Below are 19,834 nucleotides of genomic sequence, written 5' to 3'. Positions count from 1 at the left end.
GGGGTGGGAGATACCACATGAAAGTGCATATGGTATAGAAACAGAGGCAACAAATTTGCAGTCCTACTTGGCATTCTCTCTTTGTGCTTGTCCTGTACGTAGTGTCACGATGACCAGCAATTCTGACTGGCATCAAGAGCTGCTTAAGAAAAAATTGAGCAAGAAAGACTTGCTCTGGATCTCTGATATTATGGAACAGGGGGTTACAAATAAGTGAATAACAAATAATTAGATGCAACATAGACTGCTTCTCCAGCACGTAATGTTCTGTACCAGCTTGAAAGGGAACTCATCATTTCAGCAACTGGTTTTTTGGGAGGATTTTACACTAGACAGTATTGAATGTTATTTGTTTAAATCATTGCTATCAATCATATTTTGAAAAGAAAAAGAAGAGATTTTAACAACAGTATTGCTTTGCTATGCAAATTTTCCTTGATTACAAGCTGGAAGAGTTTTCATTCAGACTTGGTTAATTGGAAGGCTTTACCATTTGCAGGAAAATTTGGGTAACTTCAATGAAAGTTTGCAAGAAACTGGTAGGTGAGCTTTCCTTCAAAACATTCCTGGGTTGAGAGCTTCCTTCCTAATAAAACTCAGATCCCTGCTGGTCCTTCTGGCTGTAGCTTCAAAGACCTGTTATCTCAGAGGCATTTATTTCACTGGGGACCAGCGGAGCCCTGCACTTATTTTAAGGCCAGTTCATAAGTGCTGAGCCATTCCCCTTGTCTCCGCAGAAAGCTGAAAGATCCCAGGACCTTTACCAGTTACTATTTTGATTAATGTACAAGTTTTGTGAATAGACTTCCCAGGGAGAAGAGTTTCAGCAGGGTATATGAATAATGGATAAGCTCTTGGCTTGATACCATAGCTATGGGAACAAGAGACAAAAAAAAGGGGAACTAAATTTGGCCATTTCATATCATAATGATATGGCAGCAGTGTTTGGAACCTTAACCATTGCTGGCTCCCTTGAAGTTGCTAATGGCAGCTCTGCACAACAAGGACATGGCACTCAGTGGTTCAGAGCTGCTGCCTGTTTCATGACGTGCCTGTGATACTGGCCTGAGATGAGAGGCTTGAAAACTACATGTCCCATGCACAGGACCTTTTGCTGGACTTTTAAATATCCAAGTGAAATACTGGAGACAAGAGATCAGTAAGAAGGCACATACTTCTTGGCAACTCTCTCCATACATAGAGACAAAGAGAAAGAAAAAAAATATTAGAAACATATATGTATCCATACATGGAAAAACTTAGAGGCTGCTGCCTGCTGAGAGGAAAGGGTTGTATTCAAATTGCAAAAGTCACCAAAAGAAGGGTAGAAAAGAAAGCCCTGAGGATTTCTGTTCCTGCTCTGCAGTCTGTTTTTCCATTGCCCCATGCAAAGTGGGACAGTTACAGGGTGCTGGATGTGCTCTACAGGGACAACACAGTAATCTGGCCAAAACTCCTCCATGTAAACTGATAAATGTTTGTGATAACTCAAAGCTATTTTACATCAAAACTCCAGCAAAAAAAAAGTTTATTTATTATTAACATAGCTAATAGCATTTTAGTGATGTTTACATGTGTAGGGAGGACCCAAGGGCTATACTAAAAAGAATTTACTTTATACAATAGGGCATCGTTAAAAACTTCAGTAGCAGCAGTGCTGTGTCATTTAAATCAAAATCCATTAATGAGTTTGCTGATGATACCATGTCTATTAGGGGCTGACAGCATCTGGCAGGGCCCCTGCATCTCAGCATTCACAGAACCATCAGAACTAGGATGGCACCCTCCAGACCTTGCTCAGACCACTTCTCTCTTTGTCTTAGGATAAACTTACTTCTCATTTTTGCAAATAACTACTATAAAAGAAGAGTATGATTTTTCTAGTATATCCTCATCAAATCACTCTTATTTCTGAAGGCTTTGTGGAACAGAGGAAAGGTCTGACACTTTCTGGCACAGCAATCTGCCAAAGGGAGACTCTCAGTGTTTTCAGCAGTTTTAACACTCTGCTTAACTGACCCTTTCAAAACCTTGTAATGCTGTAATCAAAAGTGCCAGGCAGAGCTCTGCCTTAAGGCTGTACTTTCTGAGAAGATGAAGAAACACCACCTTGAGGAAAGGATTCTGTTAATGTGCCAAATTTGATGTTTATGTAAGAGGAGTTTTCAACAGAAGTTGGTGCATAGGAGGAATAATGAACTGAAGGCTTTCGACGCACCTCATGCCTCACTTAGGATCTGCCATGGGTAAATTCATGTGGCTTTGGGTTCAGCTCAACAAATAAAATGCAGGGTTTGCAAACTCTGTAGTATTTATCCACATTATCAAGCCCCTTTCAGAAACAGACATTTCTAGACAGGAACAAGTTCACCTGCAGTAAGGTGGATGCAAATTCATCCATACCCTGAGCCAAGTTCTGATGTGCCTCTGATACATGTTCTTGTCCATCTCTTGAACTGCTCTAATCCACAACCCTCACCTCGCTGCAGACCTGTGTCCTCCCCGTGCCCTTATCAGTCATGCCCAGGCTGCTATAACCAGATCACATATTTCAGTGGGGGACTTTGTACAGAGGTAAATTACTTACCAATGCAGCCACAATAAAAGGTCATGAGGAAATAGGCCGGGACTCAGGAGACAGACAAGGCACAGAGTGGTACAAATGCAGGAGAGGCTGTTGTTCCCATGAAGAGTTTTACTGCATCATTTTCCACCTTTGCACCACTGTAGAGAAGCCTCTCAGCCATGAACCTGGTTCACCCATGAAGGCTGCCCACATCGCAGCCAGCAGCTCCTGTGATATGAAGATGTTTCTCAGCAAAGTTCAGTATGCAGCACAAGACCCTCTCTACTTTTCTGCCCTAAAAATGCATGCATAGATACACCTATGTACACGCTGCAGCTAACCCAGGAAATAGCTGACTCTTTTACCAGCAAAAGGCTTTGTAAGACAAGAACAAAAAGTGTTCTGGACCTTTTGGACACCAGGAGAAAAAGCAACACATATGTATGGGAAAAATCTTCCTAATAAACAAATTAGAGAAAAGCACTTCCAGGTGTTCTTAAGACCCTATAATCTGTTGTAGGGCATGCAACAGTCAGGACTTGCAGGACCTGTTTGCAAGAACATTGGAGTTGCAGGAATAATACCAGTGAGCCCAGGATGTCCTGTGCTTTGTAGGGCACTGTGTGGAACATGCACAAGTTTCCTGAAAACCTGTGGGAGCAACATTTGACAGCTGACCAGAACACACAGCACTTACCAGCAATCTGTGCTCGTGTGGGCGACAGCAAGATGGGATCTATGGGCACTGATTGCAGAACAAAATGTACTGTACATGTACTGCTCACGCAACCTTACGCTGTTCCAACACAAGTGCAGAGCTGAAAGAGCAACATCAGGTTTGAAAACAATTCAGGCCTTGCACTCCCAGTTCAGCCCATGCCAAACCTCATGCTTTGCACTCTGGCTCATGAAGGTGTAGGCCTCAGGTTTCCCAGGTGAGAGAGGTACCATGAGGCATCCAGAGTTCACTGTACCACATCCCATTACTACTCAAGTAATAGGAAAACACGCTTGTGAAATACAACCCCATGACTGTGGTTACTTAGGCAACATCTCCCTGCAAGTATTCATTGATCTGCTGTCCCTGGGGGCTGTCCAAGATTGCGTGTTGCCTGCCCTGTTCCGGAAGAATTGCCACACATCAAGAGGCTTCAACTTGCTTCCTCTTTACAATTTTGATTTTGATAGGTTTGTTGGTCATTTGACAACTATAGTCTCACCCTGGCTGAACTGATGCAGTTTGCAGCTACAGCAAGTCAGCGATGTTGTGGAATGAGGTAAGAGGAGAGCACCCAAGAACATTTAGAAATCACTTCTGGAAATTCTTCCTGGAAGAAACCAAGCCAAATGAGCATTATAATCACTCATGTCTTAAAATTTAATGTGGCCTGCTGATGTATATTTTCAAATTTTTTCTGCAGTCCCTAGGACATAGGAGTTTGGGAATCCTAGCTCAAATTACTAATTCTGCCATCCTGCAAGACATCTGTTGCAATTAACATTACCTGCATCATTTTCTGCTAACAAATATGACAAGGAATTTGTTCCACATAGTGGGATGCTTCCAAACTACTTTTTTTTTCTGGCTCCAAAAATAACAGCTCTCTTCTCCATCTGTGATACATAATAAATATGCATTTTATCATGAATCCAGAGGTTTTTCAGCAGCGCTGGAGTCTCAAACAACTTGAAATATCTTCCCGTTTGAATACTTTACAAAGAATATGGCCCTACTTATTAAAAAAAATTAAAATCTCGGTTTCATCTTTTTTATTCTACAGGGTTAGCAGAATTCAGTAAAAGTACATTCTTCTTCCTCAGTTCATACAGCATATCTTAGTATCTACCAAAAAGACAGCTGGTATCCATCTGTCTGTGCCCAGTGACACACTGATAACTTTACCTTTTTTAGCTGCTTGTTCCCTCCTCTTCTTTCACATATCACATGCTGTTCACTTCAAGGATGCATACATTCTTTATATATGCCTCAAATGCATCAGTTGTTAAAATTAGTTTCCAACAGTGGTAAAAAAAGTAAGGTTTGGTCCATCAGTTTAAGTCCCAACACACCATCACAGACTCGAGGGGAAAAACAAGTCCATTAATGTACCTACTTATTCACACAACCTTATGCAAAAAGGTTAAATTGGGATTATCCAAACTGACACATCTGGCCTAAACAACCTCAGACCTGGGCACTGAAAAAATCTGACCCTGTCTCAGGACTACCCATCCCAGCACTGCACAAGCCAAAGGTGATGGGGGGCAACTCGGTAAAGTATGGCCAAACCTGTTTGCCCAAGTCCAGCTCTTGAAGAATTCAGATGTATTGTCTCAATGAGGTAGAGTCTAGGTCTCTAGTCAGGGTCTATTTACACAGCATTTTGATTTCCCTGCAGTACCTTTTAAAGATCATAAGTAAGCTTAATGTCATTTCTCTTGCAAATAAAAAGCAATATAAAACCGTAATAAGTAAAGCAATATAAAAAGTGCAACATATCTATGTGGAAAGCTACTGACATTTACACTTGCACTATTTCAAGACTTGTGAAATTATACACTCACAGTTCTACAGTACTCAAGAAATAGCAGACCTGCCAATTCCTAGACCTGGAGATCAGAGACTGAGCGGAGAACAAAACGCAAGATGTTGTACCTCAGAGGGACCCCTTTGGTAAATGACAGCAAAACGGACTACAAACCATCTGTTTCAAACCTTGAAGAAATCCAACTACTGATGCATTCTGCTGGATGCACAAAGGGCTTGCCAGTGTTTGGGTGCTGTAGTAAGCTGTGAGCAGCACAAGTCAAACGTCACAAGATCGCCGGCTCTCCTGAGCAAAATTAGACACAATGCCTTTCCAAGATGGATGGACCTGGCACTCAAATCATAGCTGCAGTAGGCTGAAGCTTTTAAGTGTAGTGAAGTGAGAATTTTTATCTCTTTATAGATGAAGACATTGAAATGTGTTTCTAACACATCTAAATGATAGCACTTAGACAAAACCTTTGGAGGTTTTGGTGTTTGGGTTTTGGGGGTTTTTTGAAGGGAAAATTTTGAAAGAAGAATCTAAAGGAAAAGTTAAGAGGATGTCTCCAGTCTTACCCAATGTCTCTTTTAGTGGCTGCTCCCTACCAGCTTCTGCAGGCAGCGTTGTTCCACCAACCTCAGACAAGTATGAAGGGAAAAATATCAAGGTGCCACAAATGAATTTTCACAGTAACCAGCTTTGTCTCTTGAAATTTCCTGCCACAACACATCTTAAAAACATATAGTAAGGAAACAGCTACTTCCACCAATAAGCTAAGACTGTGCATTAAAAATGTGCCATATTTCTACTGCAAAAGGATTCTTACCTTCTATGCATTACTAGGAGTTTGCCTGAAATAATCGAGGCAGGAGTATAGCAGTGACCCTGAAGGTCCTTCCAGGAAGAGCCTCCCTACTTTAGGAAAACCACAACAGAAACACCAAGTGCTAGAATTAATCAAACTGCTTTTTAACTGTGGATGAATGAAATTTTCAGTTTCCTGGATGCCTTTTTATAGTAGGCTTGTATGTTAAAGTCTTATGAATCTGAGAATGGATATGGTCATCGTTAAAACTTTCCAAGGTGAGATTGACAGCCTCTTACCATAAAATAGCAATGCAGCCTTCTTCACCCGAGATGTGAACCTCTCTAGATTATGGATTGAAGCAGGTTATCCTCACATGCTCATCCAAACAAGTGAAAAAAAAAAGTGAAATGTTTGTCACATACAGAGCTGTCAAGATATTGCAAGAAGCAGATATTGAGCACCGCAATTAGAAGTATTTACATGCATAGTATCAATGCTTTCACCTCAAAAGGACACTCCTTAGTTTTTTATCTCTGACCATGACAGCTTCCAAAAAATATTTACTGCCACTTCCTCTGCAAACTTCAGATTTTTGAGCATCTCCCAGTCTACTGCCATTGCACAAAACTCCCTTAAGAAGCTATCCTGTGTGCCAGCAAGCACTCAGCATCTCTGCTGAGAGATATGAACTCATCCAAGATCTTACAGGAAAGAAACCGGACGCACTTTTCTGATGGCCATATCTTCACAAGAATGGTGTTTCCTAGGGTGAGATTAGAACTTGGAAAATGAGCTTGCTTAATGGCACCATATTTCAAATCCAAAAGGAACTTCTAGGCCTCTGCATTTGGTGTGTGAGAAATATCAGCACAGACAATACTTCCCAAAGTAGTGAAGGTGGCTATGACAAAATTCATTAGTCAAGCCTCAGAGTTACCACAGTCAACTTGGAACAAAGTTAAGTTGTGAATGTGAAAGTATAGCATTTGCTGATACACGTTTTACAAACAGATGGCAAATTTAGAAGCAAGATTTAGATTTTGCCTGCTCAAAACTTCTCAGAATCATAGAATAATTTAGGCAGGCAAAGACCCTTAAGGTCATTGAGTCCTACAATAAACCTAACACTGCGAAGTCCACCATGAAACCATGTCTCTAATCATCACATCTATGAGCAAATGTCTCAGCTGCAGTTTTCTAGGAGAGGTCCTCCTGTTTCTGCAGCACTTAGGTTTTCTGCGATTTGCAAGGCACTTTCTAAGACAATGCTGCTTGTAAACATTCAGCCTCCAGCTGGTATGTCTTGGACCTGGATTTGGAAGAGTGACCACAATGTAAAACTCAGCAATCCACATAAAATCAAACAAAATATTTGCATTATCTGGTCCCTCCAGTCTCTGATCTTGCAGGCTGTTACTAAATCTACAGAGTATCAAAACTTCCACAGATAAGAAGGAACCATTTTGCAGCTTCAGCCCTTTGTGAAACTACTCCTTTGCTTGCATATTAGCCTGAAGCTCTTTGATTAAAAGCTGGAGTGTCTTAGGACAGTTTGCACCAGGATACATGCACAGTTACACATTGCAGAGCAGAAATACAATCCCAGTACCACACAGTTGTGTCTTTGCTAGAAGTAGCAATGGCTGCATCCACTAAAAGAATCTCCAGTGTGTTGCTTCAACCCATTACTTTGCAAAACAAACACTGCTCTTTGGCAGAAACAGAAGTATGATAGCTAGTTAAGGAAGGAAGGAAAGAGGGAAGAGCAGACAGCAGAAAAAAAAAAGAAGCCGATAAAAGCAGAAGGGAACAGAAACAATAACATTTCTTCAAATAAAACTGAATTTACAGCTGCCACAAAAATATAAGCTTCTCAAAGTTCTGAAAAGTTAATGAGTCCTGCAGGGCCTAAAGGCATTGTTGGCAGAGGGAAGAAAGCTGCATCTCCTGCTGCAGATGAAGCCAGGTGTGAGAAAATCCTAAACAGGTCTCACCCAGCTGTGGGATCTGCTGATGGGAGTTTTCCCCAGCTGGTGGCACCCAGCTTGGCTGCACCCCAAGGTGCAGCACCAGGCACAAAGCCTCACCAGCCTGCCCAGAGCCGGTGACCTCCAACTGTGGGGCACAGCTGTGGGCAGCATCCAACCCCAGCTCCACTGGCATGCAGTCCCTGGCATATCTACTCCTTCTCCCAGGGGTCTCCAGAGACTTCTGGTGTATTTGGCCTCATCATGCAAACATCTCACAGATACTAGGAAATCATGTTTTCCTCCCCCCAGAGCTGTTATTACAAAAGACTAGGAAGAAGACCTAAGAGCCCTTTTAACTATCTCAGTTACAGGAATGTACACCATGGTCTTCTTGACTAGAAACAAAACTGAAGCTAAAAGGGTTGGTTCTAGTTACAGAAGTGGAGCAAAAATATGATAACCGCTTCACTTTGTTCACTGCTGCAGTGAATCTCAGCTGCAAACTGATCCCAGGGGAAAAATATATTGGACTGATTTCAGTTAAGAACCCAAATTGTGAGACTTTCACTGTGACAGTGTGATCAATGACAGCTGAATAAAGCCCTGTTTGATTTGCAGACACGTGTATGTGCCACAAGGAACACAAGGGATGTGCTCCTTTTGCCCACGTGCTGTGGCATGAGGGGTTATGCCCACACTCCAAACCATCAGTGATGCAATTAACTACTATTTTAAAGCCCTCAAATTGAATTTGTGGGAAAATCTCTTTTGTACTGTCTTCAGAAAATAAAGATCAAGGTATGCACCTTTAGGAAGAAGACATGTGTTTAAAAGCAGTGAATAAATCCTCTTCCAAAGACAAGCATGAAAAACAGGTATCAGAAACCAGGCACCCATTGTAGGTACTGGTTTTACAGCACAGCACTATCACCATTTTTCCACATTTTCTGCCTAAACCTCTTTTTGTTTTACTTGGCACACTTTTCCTCAGAAAACAACTAGCTTATACCTCCTCTCTAATGAAATTATCTGCCACAAGCTCCCTTGTCCCTCAGTGAGTTGGAGACACAGGTGGCTGAACCCCAAGGATTTCTCATTGCTTGTGTTTAGTGCACCCAAGGAAGGGCTTGGCAGAGCCTGAGTTGTTGATGCTTTCCCCCTTCTGCCCCAAGTCTCAGTTATTGTAACAAAACCATCACTCTGAGGCACCTGCCCAAAATATGGGTGACTGGCACTTGTTTGTCCACAAGTCTGCAGCTGAGATCTGTGGGTGCCATGGCCTGACAACGAGGGGCTTCTCTCCTGGGGCAGATGGGGCAGCTCAGGAGTGAAAACTTTGGCCAGCTGGACAGAACCTCACTTCAGTGCTTCATATACAAAAATCACAGTGGGCTAAGCATTTTCCATCTTAGTCTTTTCCTTTTTAATCAGAAAATTAATTTGCCATTTAACTGATACTACTCATGGGAAAAAATGCTAGTCTTGTGAAATAGAGACACTCTGGTCAAGAAAGGCAAGAGGAGGTCAGGTTGACCGAGACAGAATATTTTGTTTGATACATCCTGCAATACTTGATCAATGGCATCAAATTTGTGAAGCACTTTAATGCAGCACATGGGGTTTTATACATATACCCAACCCCTCAAAATTGTAAATGTAGCCTGAAGCAACACATTTCCCTTGGAGACAAACTTTGTGAACTGGGCCATGAGAGAAGTTGTCCATTCAATATGCACTGTATAGGGTTAATGAATTCAGCAGCATCAAAATGCCTTTGGAATTCAAATTATAGTCAGCATAATGATATCTTCGTGGTTCTTGCAAAAAGCAAAATATTACCATTATTACAAATGAAGAAATTATTTTTGACCAAATACTGCAGTGTTTTCCTTTGAATTTTCTGAAACAAAATGCTTTTTAAATTCTCTTTTGTAAAGAAACAAATAAATCTAACCTTTTGTTCTTTATTTCAAATTAGGACCTTAATATTAGAAAAAAAAAATGCTTCTAACTCTCCCTCAACAGGAGTGTAGAGTACTTGTGAGAAAAAAAGTACTTAAGATGATATCCAGGTATACATAAGGCTACAACCTAATTAATGAGGATAAAGAGAGTTTTTGAATAGTCTCACAATGACCATCTGTTGTAGAGGGAATATGGCTCTTCAAGAAAAGTCTACAAATGCTGAGCAGTAGAAAGAAGTGTCTGGATTAAGTTAGGAACATTAGACCTGTTATATTCCAAATTTTCAGCATTTTTAAAATGTCCTTTTTTAAAAACACATGCAGCAGATGACGAGCTCTGCACTGAGGAGTTTAGTGTCATGGCAAACATGCTAAAAAAACCCCTGGTGGCATGTGGGTACCTAAACTCAAGTATGTGGCTCTCTTCCAGAAGTCCAAGGTATCTGAGACAACCCCACTTCCCTGGGAATCCCAACATTTCTGCTGCAGCAGCTGGAAGCCAACCAGAATACCAAAGGACACAAAGGCTTTAGGAACTCAAAGTAATTCTTCAGCAAATACTCCTACCTTGGGTCATCCATAGAGAGATGGTGCTAGGAGCAAACCTGGAATTAATTTCCTTGCTGCTTTGTGCAGGTTACAGGCAAAGTTGTCCTCTATCTACCTTTTGGGTTGTCACTTCTAATCCCTGAGTTTGTACACTGGTACCAGTAAGGAGCTCCTCTCCAGCTGCAAAGCCTTCAGTGCCTTCCTGGGTTCATCATCTGTAACACCACTGCCAGCTCAGGTCTCTGATTTCATGAGCAGAACTACTGATCCTTCCCACACCACAGCTGCTCATGAAGCACATACTCACCCAACACGTTTTACAAGGTCCCTTTTAAAGCAAGGTGACACCAATGAGCGTTGGTCTCAATTTCATAAACTGCAGCTTTTTAAAAGCTGATTTCCAGGTCCAGCCATCTCAGCACTGCAGACTGAACCAAGAACAAAGCTGGCCACTCTAAGCTGTGATGTCCTTGCTCTGAATTGGAGCCCCGGACTTCAGATTTACCAAATCCCTTCATCTTAAACATGTGAAGAACCTGATTGCTGTCTTCCATGACTGGCAGTGGGCACGAGTTTATGCACGTCACTGAACGTGAGTTTAATGATGCCGCTGAACAGCTGTGTGATGTGAAATAAATCACTTCATAAAATCCCTGGTACTCTCTCTAGTGTAAAACTGAGATTTGTCCCACTGGCACATTTTGAAAAGCACTAGAAAAATGTTTTTATCTGAATGGCAAATAATAGATGAATTCATGCTTAACTTGCATTTTTCCATTTTAGAAAAATTAGTTTAAAAAAACCTATCATAGCAGCACAGTAATGATAATTGCAGCTTAATTACCCATAACTGATTCTTTATGCCCTGAAATAATTTATTCTCCTTTTATACTTGTCTCTGATATCCATTAGAGTCATTACAACTGTGAGCCTATAATTACATATTTTGCATTTTAACATTCTATGCCAGTATGTGCTCTCTTCTTATCTTCCAGCTAATTTCATTACCGAAACACCAAGAAAATTTCCATACGAATTTTCCCGAAGGTTTTGGGATTTGATTGGGGTTGGTCTAGCACTTAATGAAGCCTAGAGAGACAGTTCTTAGGACACAGCTTCTGTATGCACCCACCAGTCTGGCTTTGCCAACTGCTCTGTGTAGGCTGCTATGTTTTCTCCGTTTTGTTTCTTTTCTTCTTTGCCTCTGTTTCGTGAGTCCTTTTACTCAGAGTTCAGATTAAAACGCAGGAGACACCAGGCTTCTTCTTCTAATTGATGTTTATTATTTCTTATCTACAGCACAGCTGCATGGGATATGCCTCTAAGTTAATAAGGTGACGATGGCCCCGAGTTCTAACTTCCAAGGCCATTTCAAGTCCACACTATCCAATTATGGAATGCCAACTAATCTATTTTTACTTATAATCCAATAACTAATTATTCATGATCCGCACTGTGGGCTTTTTGAACCAATACCAAAACACTGAGATTTGTGAAGAAGAAGGAGGAAAGAAGAAGAGCAAACCCACACCCAAAATCCTCCATCTTGTTACTAAATCCCATAAACCTAATTTTTCTACATCTCTACATATTCCACCCAGTGATATAACTTTAATTACACAGCAACAACCTCAGTGCTATCACATAAAAAGGGAAGCCTTTCCCAAGCCCTCAGGTCAAATGCAGTGTGCTTTTGAAGATCATTGCCTGCCAGCACTGAAAGACTGAAATTCTCTGAACCCAGGGTTCCAACATCTCCCTCTCCTGTTTGAACCATGAACACTGCTTTAACTGCTTTGTTAAACCATTGTCAGATATACTGAAGTAGACAAGGTACAAGTACCATGATGACTATAATGACGATCGAAACATACACGGCCAATTTCAAAAGCTCTCTCCACAACAGAGCGAGGCTCAACCAATCAAACAGATCATCCAACCATGATCCTCTTTTAACTTTGAGGATTATTTTTCAACCAGAAATGCAGCGTTTGTGGTCCTCTGCAGTGCCCTTTGCAGAAAGGAGAACAAATACGGCACAAGGAGGAAAATGAGAAGGATAACAATTATAATTAGACCTCCCATTTTTATGAGATCCTTGATCCATTTCTACTGAGCCAAAGATTTCCAGTTCTTGAGGTTCGTTTCATAGGGTGTCTCAGGAAGAAATTTAGTCCAGACGCCCCATTCCTCTGTGGGATTTGAAGAGACATTTTTTGGTATTGGCCAACTGTCTACCAGTAAACCGACCAAGCAGGTTGAGAATGGCTTTTCTGGACTTGAATAAGTCAAACAAATGGTATCCAGGCCTGAGGCATTGGCTAAGGTCACCCAAACATTGGGTTTTGGTTGACTCACAGGTAGAATGGCGTTACTTAAGGCAAACAATGAAATAATAAGGCACAAGTATGATATCTGATTTAGTTTCATACTTCTCTTTGGTTTCTTTTCTCAATCTCGTTCTGGGACAAGCCAAGCGTAAGGCATGAAAGTTATTTCTTTTGCATTCAATTCCGCAAATTTGGACCTCTTTGGATTCTCTCTAAAGTTTTCTCCAATCACCATGGAGACGCGGACTATTTCCTTCCTCGTGACCTAATATAATTAAAATTTCAGTGGCCTTGCACTTTGTATGTAATTCTGAATTGTAACATGATCCACACAACACATTTGTCAACAAGGCTTTACGATACCAACAATTCCCACACTATTATACTGGCACAAAACCCAAAGTTGACAGCTTCTGCACGTGGGATAAAAGATGTTTATCATCAGCTGCGGTCCTTCTGCAGTTCACATCTGCGTGCTTGCTTCTCTGCTTCTGGGGGTGTCTGAATCCTGTGGTTTCTAGGGCTTCACGTGTTTTGAAGGAATCCACTTTGGACCAGCACCTGTAGAGACACAAGTGTACCCTTTGCCCCAGGTTATTAGTGGGAACGGACCTTTGATTTTCCCTGTCTCTGGATTTCTGATCAAAACAAAAGGGTTTTCCTTTTAACTTTTCTTGTGTGGTAATGGAAAAATGCCTGATTATTGGCGGATTTGGTTCTGCAAAAGAGCTGTTTAAAACATTTGAGGCGCATTTGAGGCGTAGCCTCTGCCTCCCCCCCACTTTTTTGTTTGTCCAAAAGGGATTTTAAAGTGTGGTGTGTTCTTTCAATGATTACTTGCCCCGTAGAATGAGGAATACCAAAGGAGTGACACACACCCCAATTCATTAAGAATTTATGTAGCTCTTTTGCTACGTAAGCTGGACCATTGTCTGTTTTTATTTCTTGAGGCACACCTAATGATGCAAATGCTTGCAGAAAATGCTGACATGCATGTTTCGCTGTTTCTCCTGTGTGTAAGGAGGCAAAGACTGCATTGTAAAATGTATCCGCTGGCAGAAGGGTATCTTTATATTTTCCAAAAAATGAGTATTTGTTGATACCTGTTTGCCACTCTGTCAAGAGCCTTTTGAGCCTCAGGAGTAAGAGTCCTGGGAGACATGATGTCACAGTCTCCTCTTAGCAAGTCAAAAACTGGAGCAAGTTCATCACTGGTGATCCCCAAAATTGGCCTAATTCAACTGATTTCTCCCAGGAGCTGCTGATCCTGCAGATTGTTGATGCAGGTTCTAAGTTGTATCTCCTGTGGCTTGATTGTTTGCTCTGTGATTCTCCATCCTTTACTGCCTTTCTTCTAACCTCTGCCCAGTTGGTGAAGTGAGGTGTATCTTCTGAAGAATTACTTGGATTATTGCTTGAAAATACACCTAAATTAGAAGAAAATGTGACTAATTCTCTATATGCATTCTGTAGATTGTTTGTATTTTGTAGATTTATGCCTTGTAAAGATGTTTTTCCTTCTGGCTTCAAAGCTGCAGTCATGCCTTATTCCCTCATACAGAAATTCGGTTGTGTTTTTATCTGTGTATTATATATAATTGAGGATGCAATAACAGAAGCGGCCCGCTGTAGAACTGCAGCTGGAGGATAAGCAACTTGTTGGTCACAAGATGGTGCAGGTAGAAGTACATAGGCATTGTTTACGGAAGTACGCTGGGTGTTGCCATCTTCTTGTATGGTGGATGTATGCTGCGCGCTGCCATTTTGCTGTACGGCAGAGGTAAGCTGTGCGCCACCATTTTGCAAAAACACAAGTCCCCTGCTCGCCACGGCAGTGGGGGATTCTATAGGATTTTGCATAAAAACAGACAACTGAGGGAGACTACACGCCGCAGCGACGGGTAAAGTATCACATTCTGCTTCTCTCTGGCTTGTCTGGGGTGGCTTTTGTTGTTTTGACCGCTCCAGTCCCAGGTCGGTCTGTGCCGTGGTTCGTGAATCGACCAGGGATGAACCCGCATTTCCCTGCAACCCCTCAGATGTTATCTGCTTTGCTTTTGCCATATCTGCTGCACCGGCAATTGTGTTTAACATTTCGTGCAGCTCATGATCTGTTACAGACTCCTTCTGTTCCATTTGAATTTTAGCTCCTGCCACCTGAGGAGGAGGTGGGGTCCCCTCCCGCTCCTGTGTGGGCTGCAGAGGCTGCGCGCAAGCTGTGTCGCTGTGAGAAGCTGCCGGCATTTTGCTGCGCTTTTCTACATGATTTTGATTAGGGAATTTGCTTGCCATAATTTCGTATACAACTCTGCAAACGGGAAGAAGCCTTGCAGCGGGACCATTTCCAAGAGAGGCTGTATTATATAGTCTTAGATGTACAGAATCTCAGAGATACCGAGATCTCTTAATTGGTTTTTTGGGACAGCTGTAGGATGTTCTTTAACCATAGATTCTAGCTTATTAAGTGCATCTCTCTGCGATTTTGACATAACGTTATGAACTCAGGATTAACCCTAAAGCATATAATTCATACCTGACTTTGCCGTCAGAAATTTTCCTCAGTTCCCTCTGTTCCGTAACTGTTCAGAAGTACGGCCCTGTTCCTTTCACCAGCACTAGGGTCCGAGATCCTTTTTTCCCTGGGGAATATTCTTTTTCGTTTTCCAGCTCTAAGCTGCTTTTTCTTCTTTTCCAGTTCTAAGCTGCTTTTTCTTCTTTTTCCTCTCATTTCTTCAGGGAAGTCCAAACTCTGAGTCCTCACACGGGAGCACCAGTTATTCATTTTCTCTGTTTTGTTTCTTTTCTTCTTTGCCTCTGTTTCGTGAGTCCTTTTACTCAGAGTTCAGATTAAAACGCAGGAGACACCAGGCTCCTTCTTCTAATTGATGTTTATTATTTCTTATCTACAGCACAGCTGCATGGGATATGCCTCTAAGTTAATAAGGTGACGATGGCCCCGAGTTCTAACTTCCAAGGCCATTTCAAGTCCACACTATCCAATTATGGAATGCCAACTAATCTATTTTTACTTATAATCCAATAACTAATTATTCATGATCCGCACTGTGGGCTTTTTGAACCAATACCAAAACACTGAGATTTGTGAAGAAGAAGGAGGAAAGAAGAAGAGCAAACCCACACCCAAAATCCTCCATCTTGTTACTAAATCCCATAAACCTAATTTTTCTACATCTCTACATATTCCACCCAGTGATATAACTTTAATTACACAGCAACAACCTCAGTGCTATCACATAAAAAGGGAAGCCTTTCCCAAGCCCTCAGGTCAAATGCAGTGTGCTTTTGAAGATCATTGCCTGCCAGCACTGAAAGACTGAAATTCTCTGAACCCAGGGTTCCAACAGGCTGCACCATGGTGGGATCATCACAGCAGGAAGTCTGCCTTCAGGTTTGGGATTACACTTCGGCATTAGCTGGAGGCTAGGACACAGTGCTTGGGAGAAGAGAGGTTAGATTGTGTCTATGTTATGTTTGAAGATAAAGTAAATGCTTAGGTCTGCAGTGGGCCTGAGAAAGCTCTTGACAAGGCTCTTCTAGGAGGACCCAGGTCCACTTTCTGCCTGGTGGCACCACCAGTAAGAGACACAGGATTGCCAAAAGCCAGGACTTTTCCTTGTTGCAAGTAAGCATGCTCTATACCAAACTACATGCACATGTATCCTTTAGCAGAGGTAGAAAATTTGGTAAAATCATTGCAATAAAGCAGAAAATACGCTCTTTGCTCTCTGACAGATCTCACCTTGCTAATGCCTTCCTGTCTCCATTGCCAAGGGTTAGTCAGCATCTGGCCCAGAAACGTGAGCGTGTGGGTCACACTCTACTGCCTTCACCAAACACCAGGGAAACACCCGTACCCAAAGGGGCCAAGACGGTTTAATGGTTGACTTGAAGAATCTTAAAACTAAAAACCTGTTTTCTAGCTATCCCTCTGACAACTAAAAGCTGCCAAACACATCATTTACTCTCTTCTGTCTTTCAGCTTTCCCTGTTTCTAAGACTAGAGTCTTGCTAACTATACTGACAGGATTCTACCAGAAATTGTCTGTAACCTCCCTGTGACAAGAGAGGACACAAACAGCATTTACAATCCCTTCACTCCAACAGCTGTTTCAGAGACAGAAATGTTTTTTTTTTCCATGGGTAACATGGTCTGGGTAAAATCGGTTGGGAGACGCAAATATTAAAATAAAATGGAAGTACGGTAATGCCTTTTAATGGACAAATTAAGCTGAATGACAAACATGCGATTCTGCAATATAAATTTCACACAGAGGGCAAGTAAAATCTGAGCCACATGCAGCAATGGAACAAATTAATCTGATTTTCCCGTGCCACATATTTACCCCATAGAATCAAAAGAGCCTGAGAATGAAACATTGAAGTCAATTTCCTATTTTAACAAAGAAAGTACCCCTGTCATTTCCTCAGCTGGAAAGGGCATATTTTGATTGAGTCAGGGATTTACTTTCTTAAACAATGAAACACCTTCCTCCCTCCTTCTCCCCCTAGTTTATCATTGTTTAGACCAAGAGTGGAATAAACCAGAGAGATAAAGAGAGTAAGATTATCAGTATTTCTAGGGCAGAGATTTTACCCTTTATATGCTGCACTGAGCCACACAATCATGGAGCAAAAATTAAGCAACTGCAATTATTACCTGATCTTCATCTTTAATTCCCCCACCCAGTTACATTCACAGCAGTCCAATGGCTATAGTGGCTGTGCTAGTTTTGGCCTGACCCTGCGTTTTCACACCTCCCCAAGCAGCACCAACACAGCAGCATGTTAAAAAAACCTTTTAAAAAAAAAGTTAAGTCAAAAGAAGACCGTTGTTACCAGCTTTCCTGCCTTTAATGGGTTGGAAATAGGCCAAAAGCTGTGTGCTGGAGCTCAACAGTGAATTTGTACATACTGGACGACAGCTACAATCGAACATTATTACAGCTGCTGGGCACACACAGCTCTTTGAACCCACATCTCCTTACACACGCCAGTATAGTACAGCAGGCAAGGGACACCCCTCATGTGCAGATGGAATCCTAGCCATAAAGCTTATTCCTCATGGGCAAAAGAAGTCTTCTCACAGTTCAGTTCCCAGCATTGTTCCCCTGCTGGACTGGTTGGGATTCCCTGGCAAAGTAAGAGCCAGCAGCAAGTAGCCCAGGCTGGCCACGACCACTGCTTAAGCAAAGTGGCACAACTCAGTGCTAGTATTTCTCCAGTGATTTTAGAGGAGAGAAAAAGCTTTGGGCTGAGATGCTGGAGCTCACAAGGCACTGGGCCCTAAGGTGGAAATGCAGTCCCGTTACTACTACTGTATTTGTTGCCACGGACCATTCTGACACCATGGAGTCCTGTGTTGAATGCACAGTGCTGAGTCCCCTCTCTGCCATCAGCTCTTTTCTTGCACTTGAAGTTTCTGCAACTTCAGACTCTTTTCAGCAGTATTACAGTCCTCCTCCCAGACCACCACATGAATACAAGCAGAAGAATTAACAAGGTCTCTGCACAAAAGGTAGCAGCCCACAAAACAAGACTTTCCCACCTTCATGTAAGGTTCTATACAGTCCTATTGCTCTAGCACATGACTGCCAGCAGAGCAACCTGCTGAAAAGGGCTGGCTCTTGTATCTTTTCTAATTTGGGTTTTTGTTGCTTCAATCTCCTGGGTAAGTGTTCTGCACTTTACTAATATTTAACTTGCATATTTAAAAGCTTTGTAAAAAAACTGTTTCAATTTTGACATTTGATCATTTCTTTCTCTGGTTTGACTAATGCAGTAGTTCAGTTTTAAGATGCACATGTTCCTTTGCTGCACTGTTTGTTCTCTTCTGCCCCATGAACATCCCTCCCCCCCTTGCAAAGTAAAAATTTGTGTCTTTCTCACCACTGCTACCTACACAAGTCCCATAGAGGAATTAGATCTGCTGCATGGTTTCCAATGCTATCTTTTTTATTTCCTTCTTACTGTAAGTCACCATAACTGTGCCTTTCTTCACAGAAGCACAAAGGTTTTCCCTGTTCTCCACTGCCTCTGCCAGCACCTGCTCCAAAACTCGCATCTGTGGTTGCTGCTTTCAGCTACTTACTGCACACTGGAATGAGCATCAGCTCACATCTGCCTTCACGACCAGCTAACAGTGCTCACCCAACTGCACCTAAGCATGTTTTACTGAGGGAAGCCTTCAGTGGGTCATGGATGACTGAGGAAAACCAGCAGCTCTGAAGCAGCAACTGGAGCAGAGCCAGTAGGACCCTGACCAGCAGTTGTCTGGTCCTGAGCTCTTTAAGCTCAGAGAATATCTATCCTTGCAGAAGCGGAAAAGCTGTGAGGCTCAAGGATTTCAGATACCTTTGTCTGTAGGAAGCAAGTGAAACCCTGAAACATTTTTCAACTTACACCACACCCCATGCCTTCTGCAGATGAGAGTGAAAGGAAAGGCCGAAGTCTGGGACCACAGACTTCCTCCTCCTCCTCCTCACACAGAGACCAGCCTAGTCGGAAGGAAACGTCTACTGTTTATCTCCACTTCAGAAAACAGACACAGCCTGTGGTGAAAAAACACAGGCAAAGCCCAAGGGAAACCCTGGGGATGAAAACAGCTACTTAGCATCAAACCTGCTCAGTATTTGTGGCTTATGACTAGGAAAGCTTGGCTTTTTTGGAGCCATGCTTTTATGCTGTGCAAGAGTCTGGCTCAGGACTGCCGTTCATTGCACTCTTGACAATAAGCAATACCAGCTTACAAAAACCACATGCCTGAAGTCGGCGTGGCAGGAGAGCACGTTCACAATGCACCCAAGCTCTCCTTGCACAACTTCTTTCCGGGCCCACACTCACATTTCTAAGATTTTCACTGTAAAAGTAAAACTGCAATTCTCAAAAGAGCAACTGCATCAGGAGATTGGGCTTTAGAAAAAAAAAAAAAAAAAGAACAACAACAAAAAAAGCCCTCAAAAGCCTGTATTTATTGTCAAAGTCTCTAAAATTATGAGATTTGACAATAAGACTTTTGTTCTTATGGTAACATGCAACTAGGCAACATGCAGCTTGACTTCTGCAGCCAGTAGATATTCAAAGTACTTTCCACATACA

General features: G+C 42.1%; 1 protein-coding gene across 1 annotated transcript in view; it reads right to left on the bottom strand.

Moving 5' to 3' along the window:
• Positions 1 to 10,898, bottom strand: part of LOC116440077 (interleukin-1 receptor type 2-like) — a 30,030-nt gene extending 19,132 nt beyond the window's left edge. The window contains exon 1 of the mRNA XM_032100395.1: positions 10,407 to 10,898. The gene's annotated coding sequence lies outside the window, so the exon portion shown is untranslated. The remainder of the gene's footprint in view (positions 1 to 10,406) is intronic.
• Positions 10,899 to 19,834: the final 8,936 nt, after the last annotated feature.

The sequence above is a fragment of the Corvus moneduloides genome, chromosome 2, assembly GCF_009650955.1.
Source record: "Corvus moneduloides isolate bCorMon1 chromosome 2, bCorMon1.pri, whole genome shotgun sequence".
NCBI classification, from domain to species: Eukaryota; Metazoa; Chordata; class Aves; order Passeriformes; family Corvidae; genus Corvus; species Corvus moneduloides.
Note: the sequence above shows the minus strand (reverse complement) of the source record. Positions and strands in the feature narration are given on the sequence as shown.